This window comes from Mastomys coucha, unplaced genomic scaffold (assembly GCF_008632895.1).
Source record: "Mastomys coucha isolate ucsf_1 unplaced genomic scaffold, UCSF_Mcou_1 pScaffold1, whole genome shotgun sequence".
In the NCBI taxonomy this organism is placed as follows: Eukaryota; Metazoa; Chordata; class Mammalia; order Rodentia; family Muridae; genus Mastomys; species Mastomys coucha.
This window is the reverse complement of record NW_022196891.1, coordinates 74,791,909-74,804,695: the sequence shown is the minus strand read 5'-3', so window position 1 is coordinate 74,804,695 and position 12,787 is coordinate 74,791,909.

Here is a 12,787-nt window from a genome sequence, read left to right as displayed (position 1 = left end):
GGATCACTTACTGAACATAGATCTCACTGAACCTAGAGGTCACTGATTTGGCTGCCAAGCCCCCCAGGGATCCTCCTGTCTCTCCCACTGTTCTCCAGGTTTGCACTACTGTACCCGAATTTTAACATGGGGTACGGGCATGGGCTTTTACTTGGATGCTGAGCATCTGAACTCAGTTTGTGTTGCAGGCACGTTACTGACTAAGCTATCTCCTCTGTCCCCTTTCCCCTGTATTCTCCATGATCTGTCCTTGGAAGCTTTAACCTGCAGAGAGTACAGAGGAAGCTAATGTTTAGAGACAGCGAAGCTCCCCAGTAGCACAGCCTTGATGCTTAAACCAGCCAATCCAGAACCCTGCACCACCCCCTTTATCATACCTTAGCACATCAGGTCAGTGTGCCCTAAACCGTCCCAGCCACAGGAACTGGATAGCTAGGATTGACCCATACGGCCCAGAGCCTGCTGATGTCATTGCCACTATTCAGCCCTATTCAGCTGTATCTACCCTCTCCCGTTCCTTCCAGAACAGACCCAGTCAAACATCCCTCCCTTCACCCTGCTGCCTCCTGTTTCTTGAATCTGTCACAAGAAACTTCTTACTTAGTGGCAATGGTTTCCAAGCTTGCTGTCTCACCTGACTCAAAGGAATCCTGGGTACATTTTTAACACAGAGGGGTGGACTGTAAATTAGGACAAAAGGACACTTTTTTTTTTAGCTACCCAAATGCTCCTCTAGGTTATGATTGGGTGCTCTGGGTGAGAACCCCAGGAGAAAGAGAGGGTGCCTTGCTACTGAGGCTCTGAGAGATGGAGAAGGCAGCATTCTATGGAGACAGGACGTGCAGGACTCGGAGAAAAAGATCAGAAATGTAGGCACTCCAGAAGCCTGGAAAATGTGCAGCTGCCCTGCAAGCCTTTGCTGGTGTGGTCGAAAGCAGCATGGCTGGAGGCCTAGGGTATACTTACTCAATGGACCAGCACTGATCGGCTCTAACTGAGTACCTGATAAGGAGCCACTCGAGAGAAGAAGGGTTTGTCCCGGCTCACAGTTTGTCTGTACAGTCCATTCCCGCAGGGATGCATGGCGGTCTCAGCCGTGGCTTCGGGATGGTGAGGCTGCTGGCTCCTATCTGAGGGAATCAGGAAGCGGAGGACAGGAGACACGGGTACTCAGCCGGCTTCTCTGCTTCTATTCGGTGCAGGACTCCAGCCCCTGCGGAGCAGGGCTGCCCACAGAGCTCTCTCTCTCTGAAAATGTCCTCGCAGACACACTGTCAATTCCCCAGGTGCTTCTTCATCAAGCTGACAGTCACGTTGAAACACCACAGAGTACAACGTGCCCTGATCTGGACTCAACAGGAAATTGACAGGCTTCTGGTTTTGTTTGTGGGATTGTTCTGGAGGAAGATTGGTGTGCAGGTCTGAGAACAGGGTTTGGGGTGGGAGAGACCAGCCGTAAAGATGGATAGCTCCACCTGTAGGTTGGGAGCCCGATGGAACAAAAAAACAGAGGAACCAGGAAAGCTCGCTGGGGCAAGATTCACCCTTCTATTTTTAATATTTAAAAAAATTTTTTTTTTTATGTATATGGGTGTTTTTGCTTACATGATGTTCATGCCCTGGGAGGCCAGAATGCGTCACTGGATCTCCTGGGACTGGAGTTACAGGAGGTAGTGAGCTATCTTGTGGGTGCTGGGGATCAAACCCCAGTCCGAAGGAAGGGCAGGCTGTCCAGGCCTGGTTTAAAAAGACCCACCTGTGTGCCAAAGTAGGATTTCACACCTGTCTCCTGGAGATCTTTTTTTTTTTTTTTTTTTTGGTTTTTCGAGACAGGCTTTCTCTGAGTAGCCCTGTCTGTCTTGGAACTCACTCTGTAGACCAGGCTGGCCTTGAACTCAGAAATTCGCCTGCCTCTGCCTCCTAAATGCTGGGATTAAAGGCGTGGGCCACCACCACCCGGCTCTCCTGGAGATCTATCTGCATGCTGTATTGAGCTTTTACTGGGTATTACCCAAGGACGTTTGGAAATCTGTAGCATGAATAAAGTGTGTTTTCCATCTGGAATCTTACAGATGTATTACACACATTGCTCTCCAGCCCTGCGGAATGTGCCAGAGGTCACATCCTTCCACCTTTAAGGGGATTCTGGGGACTGAACTCAGTGAGGCTTATGCCACAGGCGCCTTCACCCGCTGAGTCATCTATCCATCTTTGAAAACTTTCTTAAGAAAACATTAGTCATTAGGAAGGAAGCAGAACTAACGGTAAACTTTCCATGGCTCGGTGACTCAGGGAAAACTGCTAAGCATACTCCATTTTTGGAAGGAGAGAGAAACAAATTATGTAATATTACAACAATGAAGTACTTAAATCCTGTTCCGTAGCGGCTGCTGGCGGAAGTAACCGGGGACTCAGAAACCAAGGCCGGGACATCCTCATGGCGGTTTCTATTTTCCCTATTCATTTGCTCCTTTGGAGTATTGTGAATCCCAGGGCCATTAGGGGAAAATCTGTGCAGGCCAGCAGGGCACGCTCGGAGTGTCCTCATCGACTTCCATCCCAAGACAACCTCTTTCTTGTCCCTGTGTCAGTTGCCTCCCCTTTGTCTCCGAGTCATCTTTCCTTACAGAACTACTGACTCTCGAGTCTGTTGTAGGACGGATTCGGTGGCTGGGTGGGAGAGAGGGATACCTCCTGCTCATCCTGGACATTTCATTACTGACTTGATGCTTGGGACTGACTACGTTTGGCCCTCCGGAGGGTCAAGGTATGGCCCCGAGGAAGGGCTTTCAAGCCCGGGCTGGTCCAGAGTTTCTGAATTTGAGGCTGGCTGCCTCTAGGTGGCAGGAGTGTACCATTTTCTGCAGCCCACGCTGCTCGGATTACGTTTCTCTCCTACCCAGTTAATTTGAGAAACCAGTGCTCAGTGGCTCAGATCTTCCAAGAGATCTTTCTTCTGTGCCCAGGCGGACCCGAGGCTTCTTGTGGTTTGCTGCCCGAGCAGCGGGGCCCCACTTTTTCCTTTGTCAGCAGAGGATGGGAAGACAGGCTAGTTGGAAAGAGAAGGGATGGAGTGACTTAGGGAAGAACAGAAGCAAGTGAGGTGATGGCGAGGAAGCGCCCCCCCCCCCCAATCCCCATGCAAGCATCACTCTCTGACTTGGCCTTTGTAGAGGGGCCACTGCGGGTGGGAGCTGTAGCTCCTCGGGCTCCCATTGGTGTTCATTGCCCAGGGAATTGCTCTTTGTGACCCTGTGAAAACCACCTTCTCACAGGATCCCTTGGGGCTTGGAGAGGATTTAGGAAAGTCCGATTCTCCACGCAAGATGTCAGACTAGGAGGGGAACAGGGTCGGCTAGGCTGTCAGTCTGCCCCTGCGTGCTGAAGGTGTGGTAGCCATCTACGTTAGCATTCTGAGAGGTTTCATTACCAAAGTAACTCAAGACCTTAGTAAAACCGGGCTCGCCTAACACTTGTCATTTATGATTATGAAATACCTTTAGTATCACTTGCAACAATTACTTATTCACCCTGTCCCTATTTCCTATTTCTGAGAGTGATGTCTCAATGTGTAGGCTGAGATGAGTAGTTGGTCCCCTGTCTCCATCCCTAAGCTTTCTTGTTCCTCTCGGGAAACTGGGGCAGAATGGTGACCCTGGGGTATTCAGTCCTGTATCATGTCACACCCCTGTGTACTCTATGTCATATGTCCTCATGATTCCCTCTCTGCCAACAGAAGGTTGTGTCCTCCCCGAAGCTCATGTCTAAATTTGGGTCCCCATGTGACGACCCGAGTTGGTGATGCCATCAGTGGTTAGGGAACAAGAGGCATACATACGTCTCTGTTGTTGCCTGCAGCAGCCTGCGGAGTTCTTTTTCAGACAGAGCCTCCCTCCACTGACCTGAAGCTTTCTGCATAGACCAGGCAGGCCTTGAATTTACAGTCATTTCCCGCCTCTGCCTCCTGAGGGCTGTGATTAGAGCAGTGAGCCACCACGCCCCCGCCAGGCCTCGGGAGTTCTTTTTAGAGCTCTGCTCACAGGTGAGGCCGTACTATTGATTTCACTGCAGAGAAGATTTCATGCCGAGCAGATGTGTCTCAGATCTCAGAGCTCAGCTTCCCTTAACTATGGCCACACCCAGAGTTTTGGTGGGTAGTGCAGTTCCTGGAGGGCATGGACAGGATTACAGCTGACAGAGTAACAGCCCGAGTCCCCCAGGCTTGCATGGGAAATGAAGATGTTTTTCGTTGTTAGCAAAAGTTATTGGTTTGTGAGATTCCCAGAAAACCTCTGGGAAAGGAAAAACGTCACACTAAGGTCATAGATTCTCAGCCTTAAGCCTGGTTTATTGCTATGTTAACATCCCTGTTTGAATAACTCTATATTAAACAGCCTTATTGTATTTATCTATATAAAAGAAATAGCAGGAACTGTAGAGGTGGCTTGACAGTTAAGGTCACCTGCTGCTCTTGGAGTTTGGTTTCTGGCACCTATGTTGTGTGAATCAAAACTGCCCATAACTGCCATTCCAGGGGATGTGCTACCCTCTTTTGGCCTCTGTACCTGTGCTTCCATGTATATACCCACGGCACAGACCCCATGCACATACACACGATTACAAATAATAAAATAAACTTTTTAAAAAAGATTTATTTACTTATTTTTTATGTGTATGAGTACACTGTAGCTGTACATATGGCCATGAGCCATTGTGTGGCTGCTGGGAATTGAAATCAGGATGTCCCCACTCGCTCCGGCTCTGCTCGCTCCAGCGTAATTCACTGTAGCTGTCTTCAGACACACCAGAAGAGGACGTCAGATCTCATTATGGGTGGTTGTGAGCCACCATGTGATTGCTGGGATCCGAACTCAGGACCTTCGGAAGAGCAGTCAGTGCTCTTATCCGCTGAGCCATCTCGCCAGCCCTAAAATAAACCTTTTAAAGAAAACAATATTATCTCTCTGTCAGCAGTCTTCATAGCAAATGTTAATTGTGCTGGGGTTCTCCTACCTTTCCTTTATGTGCATATGTGTGTGGCATGTTGGCATGTGTGTATACATGGTCTCACATGTGTGCATATACATGTGAAGGCCAGAAGTTGATGTTGAGCTTCTTCCTTGATTGCTATCCACTTGATTTAGGGAGACAGACTTTCATGGAACCCCCATGCTGGCTGCCTTAGCTCTTCTAGGCAGGCAGCTTTCCCTTGGCATCCCGTGTCTCCACCTCCTGAGCACTAGGGTTACAAGTGGACTCCGGGATCCAAACTCCAGTGTTTTGTCCACCGAGTCATCCTCCAGTCCCCCATGCTAAAAGTCTCCGTTCTCAGGGACCAGAGGCTTCATTAGACTCCAGGGTCCTGAGATAGACTCTGTCCCCATGCTCCTGTCTACCCTGGAGTTCTCTTCTGAGGTGACAGGTCAAGAGGAATCAATGGATCTCTCATGGGACTAGATCAGTCACTGTGAGCAGACATTCGGGCAGTAAACCGCACCTGTGTTTGTTCCTTTTGTGTGTGCCCATTTGCTCCTCTGCATTTCTGTCCCAACAGTATGGCATAGCACGTGGCCAAAGGCCTGTGCAGCTGCCTGATGGTGTGCTTACAGCTGCTGGAACCAAACAAAGAACTCACAGAGGAAACAGAACCATAAAAGGAGCTTGAGGAGCGTGAAGGGAAACCAGGCAAGTGTTTATCTTTTCTGTGCTTTCTAGAGGATTCATGGATTCCTCATGTCTCCATCCGTCCACATGAAAAGGCTTCCTTCCTGTGGATCTCAGAGGCTTTGCTCTCATGCTCAGTGGCCTGAGAACACACACTAAGCCTGACTTGTAGGAGAAGCCCAGTAAACACTTGCCAAGTGTGACTCTTTAGTAAGAATCTATACATACAATCCAGAATCGATACATACACTTCCAGCCTCAGCTACTCCTGGCTCTACCAGGGACTTCCCACTGTGAGTCTTATTCAAAACATAATTTTTGAGCCCTTGAACCAGTGCTGGGCCCTGATGAAGGGGAGGCCGATAGATCACAGATGAATAAGAATATCTTTAGTAGTCTAAAGTGGTCAGGCTGTGGTGGTGCACGCCCTTCATCCCAGTACTCAGGGAGGTAGAAGCAGAAAGAACTCTGACTCTGAGGCCAGCCTGGTCTACAGAGTGAGTTCCTGGATGGCCAGGTCTACCTTGTCCTGAAAAACAAAACCCAGATAAAAGTGTAAAAGGAAAGGAAGGACAGACACATGAGCGAGCCCGGCCTTCTCCATGCTTCCCCAGATGAGGAAATCTTGCAGATATCTCAGTGCTTTGGAGACAAACCAGGATGGCATTTACTGACTAAGCCCTCATTTCAAAACTCTTAAGTTTACTTTTTAACTTTTCTTTCTGAGCTACCTAATACAGCCCAGTTTGTAACTTATTCCCGATAGGAGTTCCTCCTAATGTAAGTGGCACCTGCTTCTTATATTCCTATCCTGGATATTAACTAGTAGTTAAGATTCTCCCAAGGATGATTTCACAAGGCCCTGGATTTTATTCCCACCCACACCACCCACTCCCTTACAGCTTAAACAGACACCTAACTCAAAATGAGAATTATGAACAGCCAATTACCCTAGCTTCCCTGGGGGTCTTCACCCCCCATCACTGCGAAGATGGAATAGATAGAAACTTCAGCGGAAGACAGTCTCATTTTGTGCCTTCAATGTAAATGTGACGCTCATACATGCAGACCTGTAATGGATAGGAAATTGGCTGGAAGTAAACAGACAGAGCAACAAGCCGACTTGCAGGATAGTTGGGAGAAACGAGGCGTGAAGAACAGCCAGAGAAGCGACTCAAAAATCAGCCGGGTGCTTGACAGGAATCATAGCGGGGTTAGAAGAGACATCTTGACAGGTGAAGCCATTGGGACATTCATGGGAGTCAGGGAGGCCTGGGGACATCCAGCCTGGGGACATCAGGCAGATGACGGAGGCATCTGGGATTCACTTAGTGACCAGGCTCAGGAGAGGCTAGAAAGCACACATCTGCCAATGACTGTGAAGGGCACTGCGGCTTCTTGGTCCCCAGTGTCTTCTGCTGCCTCCCAGAAGGTTGGGCCAGGCAGTGGCTCTCAGTCACTGCTGCAGACTAGCGTGGCCTGGGGGGCTCACAAAACCCAAACCCTAACCCAAACGCAAACCAAATGCAACACACTTGCAGAGATGCTCCAACCCCTGAATTCACCAATTTAACTGGGGTGGGGCCCAGACTGGATACTTTTTAACAGCTTTTTTGAGTGTGAGTTTACATGTCATAATTCACTCCTTGAAAGTGTCTACACTTTCTAACTTGATGGCTCCAGGCTGCTCAGAGTAACCATCCCCTCTATCTAATTTGAGAACACTTTCACTGCCTTATGAAAAACCGAATGGGAGCTGGAGAGATGGCTCCATGGTTAAGAGCACTGACTGTTCTTCCCAGAGGTCCTGAGTTCAATTCCCAGCAACCACATAGTGGCTCACAACCGTCTGTAATGGGATCTGATGTCCTCTTCTGGTGTGTCTGAAGACAGCAATAGTGTAAAAATAAATAAATCTTTCTTTACTTTTTTTTTTTTTAGATTTATTTAGTGCTTTTAGATGGTTTAGTGCTCTTAACCACGGAATGCCATCTCTCCAGCCCCCAAATAAATAAATCTTTTTTTTAAAAAAAGAACTGATTGTACCCATCCACAGTCACTCTCTATTGTCCCCCTCCACCAAACTCTAGGCGACTGTTTAGTGTAAATGGCCAAATAACACACATTTTTTTTTGTAATTTTTTTAGAAGATTTATTTTATTTTATTTATTTATTTTCATGTGTATGAGTACACTGTAGTTGTACAGATGGCCATGAGCCATCATGTATATGACTGCTGGGAATTGAACTCAGGACCTATGCCGGCCCTGCTGGCTCAGGCCCCACTGGCTCCTGCGTAATTCACTGTGGCTGTCTTCAGACGCACCAGAAGAGGGCGTCAGATCTCGTTACGGGTAGTTGTGAGCCACCATGTGTTTTCTGGGATCCGAACTCAGGACCTTTGGAAGAGCAATCAGTGCTCTTACCCACTGAGCCATCTCATCAGCCCCTGTCATTTTTTTTTTTTTTTTCCTAGACATAAGGCTTCGTGGTTTGTCCGTGTTGTAGCTCGAGTACTCATCTGCGGTGACCTGAATGAAAACGGGCCCCACCGGCTCAGATACTCGAATGCTCAGTGGAACTGCAGAGGAAGGGTTAGGAGGTGCAGCCTGGTTGGAAGACATGTGTCATTGAGGGTACGCTTTGAAGTCTCAAGTACCCATGTTACTCCTCCCCCAAACCCTGCCCCTCTCTCTCTGCCTTCTCTACCTCCAGCTTGTGGATCAGGATGTAAGCTCATAGCCATTGACCCAACACCGTGCCTGCCTGCTCCCCACCGTGATGGTGGTGAACTCTAATTAGTTGTGAGCCTTTACAAATGTTTTCTTTTACGAATTGCCTTGGTCATGCTGTCTCTGCACTGAGACAGAAACGTAACGAAGGCATAGTCTTCCATTCCTTGGTATGGCCAGCTAATATTCTCTCCAATGGAATAATTTGACTGGCTTTGGAATCTCGGAGGAAACACACTTACGGGTGTGTCTGGAAGGATGTATACAGCCAGGTTTAACTGAAGGGGGAAGACACATCCTGAATGTGATGGAATCATCTCTTGGGCTGGGGTCCTGGATTGAATACAAAGTGGGGGCAGGGAGGGGGGGAGAAGAGAGAGAGCTGAAGACCAGCATTCATTTCTGTCTGCTTCCTGACTGTAAGCACAATGTGACCTGCCGCTCCGTGCTCCTGAGGGAATGCTTTCTCAGCTTTTTTTTTTTTTTTTTTTTTTTTTTTTTTTTTTTTTTTTGGTTTTCCGAGACAGGGTTTCTCTGTGTAGCCCTGGCTGTCCTGGAACTCACTCTGTAGACCAGGGGCTGGCTTCGAACTCAGAAATCCGCCTGCCTCTGCCTCCCAAGTGCTGGGATTAAAGGCGTGCGCCACCACCGCCCGTCACTTTCTCAGCTTTAATGCGTTGTACCCTCAGACTGTGAGCCAAAAGGGACCATTCTTGCCTTAAGCTGCATTGTCATGTTTTATGTCACAGCAATGGAAAAAGCAACCAATATATAGTTTTATAGAATTCCAGGGTTGGAAATGCAACTCGCTATTAGAACACTTGCCTAGCATGGGTAGTGGTCTGGGTTTGATTTGTGGGAAAAACATCCCAGGAAGTTCTAATCTGATGCTATAATTAAGAACCATAGGTGTAGGAGGAGGGCTGGAGAGATGGCTTATCATCTAAGAGCACTGACTGCTCTTCCAGAGGTCCTGAGTTCAATTCCCAGCAACTACATGGTGGCTCACAACCATCTGTTATGGGATCTGATGCCCTTTTCGGATATGACTGAAGACACCTATGGTGTACTCATATAAATAAAATAAATAAGTCTTTTAAAAAAAAAAGAACCATAGGTAGTTCTTAGTAAGACCCCACCGAGCCCCTTAGTTCACATGGGCAGGACAGGCTGGAGTTGAACAGTTGGCTAAAGTCAGCTTTCAGCAGTACTGTGTGGCCCTCTAGTTTGCAGGCCCTGTGTGGTGAGGATTGGTTATTTCTCTCTGAGGACTTGGTGGTGTGTGAGGCTGCAATGATACCCCAGAGAAGGATGAACAGAGACTGAGGTCCCAGGGGTCAGAGCCCCAGGGCGAATGGCATCGGGCCCAAGAGGGAGGGGGTCAGGAGGTTGCAGTAAGTTGGGGAAGTCTTTTCTGGTCTCCCACACCCTTTCCACCTGTATTGAGCAGAAGAGCCCAGCTGGGTCGCAACCAGTCAGACAGGTTGGCGTTAACCCTCTGAAACTGCCATTTCCTGGGTAAGGAAAGATGGGCCCACCTGTTCCTATCCTGCTCAGAATCTTTATTGCACCCTCGGGCTGTTCGGCAGCTGTTTAGGTCACTGTCGGGAAGCAGAGGGACACTTCTGTCTCTGTTTCATTTGTTTTTCTCTTTAACTTGTGAAGTCACTGCTTTCAACAGTGACACGGGACTGGACTTCAAAGATAAAGGGACAAAAATCACCGGCAGCATCTGGGCTGAGCTCTCTGGTCCCACTGTCTGAGGCCTCCTGGTTCTGCCCTGGGTCTTTACACTGGCTGTTGATTCTGTTTCCCCAACCTTCACATTCATGATTTCTGCCTCAGTTTCCCTGTTTCTCTCCCTGACACACCTCCTTCTCCTGCACTTCTTCTCAATTTGGGGCCTAGCCTCACTCCTCACGTGGCCTTGGAGCCCCTCATCCACCCTAGTGCTGTTTGCAATTCCAGGTCTCTTCCTGCGTTTTTAACTCCTCTCTAGCTGGGCAGTTCTGGGCTGGAGTTTCTCCTACCGTTTCCTTCCGCAGAGCACCTGGCTGGGATGTCCTCAGAATGCCTGTTGGGCACTATGAATGTGGCTCAGGGGTAGAGTACGTGCCTGGTACCTGTAAGAGCTCGTGGGCTCCATCTTTACTGCTGCACAAACATAGGCGCATCCATGCACACCGGCTGAAGGAATGATCAGACTTGTGGATAACTGGAAGGGTTCCTGTAGCCGTTCTTGTGTCACTCCCGGATGTTGCCCACCTGTGGCTACCTCCACAGCCTCCTGACATGCTTGAGGCATGTCGGGCAACACGCAGACAGACATGCCTGAGGGAGGAGTCAGCTGACCCTGGCACTTTTGTCACTGGGAGCACAGGTCTGCAGACAGAGACTGCTCTTAGGCGCTGGGCCTCCTGGGAACTTAGAGAGAAGTGAAGCTTCTAGCTCATGGCCATGTGGCCAGGAAGGAGCAGAGCCAGGACCCAAGTTCCTGCTCCCTAGCCTGGGCACCTCTGTTCCTTTTCCATGGTCCTTGGTCACCAGAGCATGACACTATGGAAGACAGTGGTGAGGGAGCCCAGGGATACCTGGATGGCCAGATGAGACACAGGCCTGTCTTCATCAGGAGAATAAGGTACAGAAGTTGAAAGCTGTCAGTAGAGCCCCCTCTCCTTTTGTGGGGGCTGGTTCAGAGAAGTATAAGAATCATTCAGATCATAGAATCTTTTCTCAAAGACCTTCGTAATTCTACCCCCACCCCATTTAGCTCTAGGCACAGAATCTAATTAAGCATAATCACTAATGAGTGGTGTGTTACCACCAGGGTCCCTACAAGACTTATTTATTTATTTGTTTGTTTGTTTGTTTGTTTATTCATTTGTGTGGTGTGAGGATCGAACCCAGGGCCTTGTGCGTACAAACAAGCACTCTACCCTCCCCCCCCAAAGTTAGTTACATCTATAGCATCTAAAATAATTATTCTTTTCCCCTGAATTATCTGCAGTCCCATCGCCCCCTAATTCCAGAAGATCTAGACTTACATTTTTTTGTTTTGTTTTGTTTTGTTTTTTTTTTTTTGAGACAAGGTTTCTCTGAATAGCCCTGGCTGTCCTGGAACTCACTTTGTAGACCAGGCTGGCCTCGAACTCAGAAATCTGCCTGCCTCTGCCTCCCAAGTGCTGGGCTTAAAGGCGTGCACCACCACTGCCGGGCTAGACTTACATTTTAACAGATCGCTTTCAATCTACCTTCTACTGCACAAATGCATGCCTATCGCCTCATGCATAATTGTTTAGGCATTGTTATAAATGCTATTATACTGTGAGGGTTCCATTTCTTATCTGTTTGGCCTAACATAATTTTGAGGCTTCTATATGTTTATGTGTGTCGTATTTATGTGTTTATATAGATGAATGCACACACGTGCAAGTATGCATGTATGCAAGTGTAAATGGAGGTGGAGGTCAACACTAGGGCTTCCTTGGTCACTCTTCACCTTATTCTTTGAGACGGGGTCTCCTGCTGAACCTGAAGATCACCAACTGGCTAGACTGGCTGGCCAGCAGGCTTTAGGAACCTGCCTGTTTCCACAGGCTTGTGAATGGGAACTCTATGGGCTGAGCTTGCTCCTCAGCCTCGTTTTGGGGTTTTCTGGGTTCTGGATGTCTCCTCCTTTTGTCTATCATAAAGCATTCTGTCAGGTACAAGTTGCTTGGCCCATTTTTCTAGTTGCCCTACCTCTGGTATACTACACTGAACTCTACAGTTCCCTTTACGCATATCTCCCTATAAACTTGGATAATCTCCCTAGGCCATATGCCCAAGAATGCTTTTTCAGAGCCCTGGAGAATACTCTGGAGAACTCTCTTCCCAGCACTGTCCTAGCATATTCTATGGACCGTGGCCAAAGGTTTACATTTCCCATGTCCTCATCTCCTGCCTGATAAACTATGGGCAATGGTTTCTCAGGGCAGTGGGCTATCCCAGTCTCCCTTTTCAACTCAGAAAAAGGCTAGCCTGTGGAAGACGTGGGTGTATTTGGTGAGGGATAGCTCACCAAATTCATCGGTAAGGCCTTGACAACTACATTCCTAGATCCTAGATCAGAGAAGGCCTGAGACTGGATAAGACAAACTCACCTGTCAGGTAAGACCGGGTCTCCAGCTTTGCCATCCGGTAGCTGTGGGACCCCAGCGGAGCTATTTGCTTTAGTTTTTAAGTCTCGGGCTTATCCTACAAACTTCCTCCTAGGATTATTGTGGGGATTAACCTGGTGCACAAGAAACCACCCATAAGCGTTCAGTTCCTGCAAGCTAAAGAATTATGTAAGAAGAGCTGTGTGGCTTCCTGAAAATATTAATATTCCTAATGGCTTTGGAGGGTGTGAG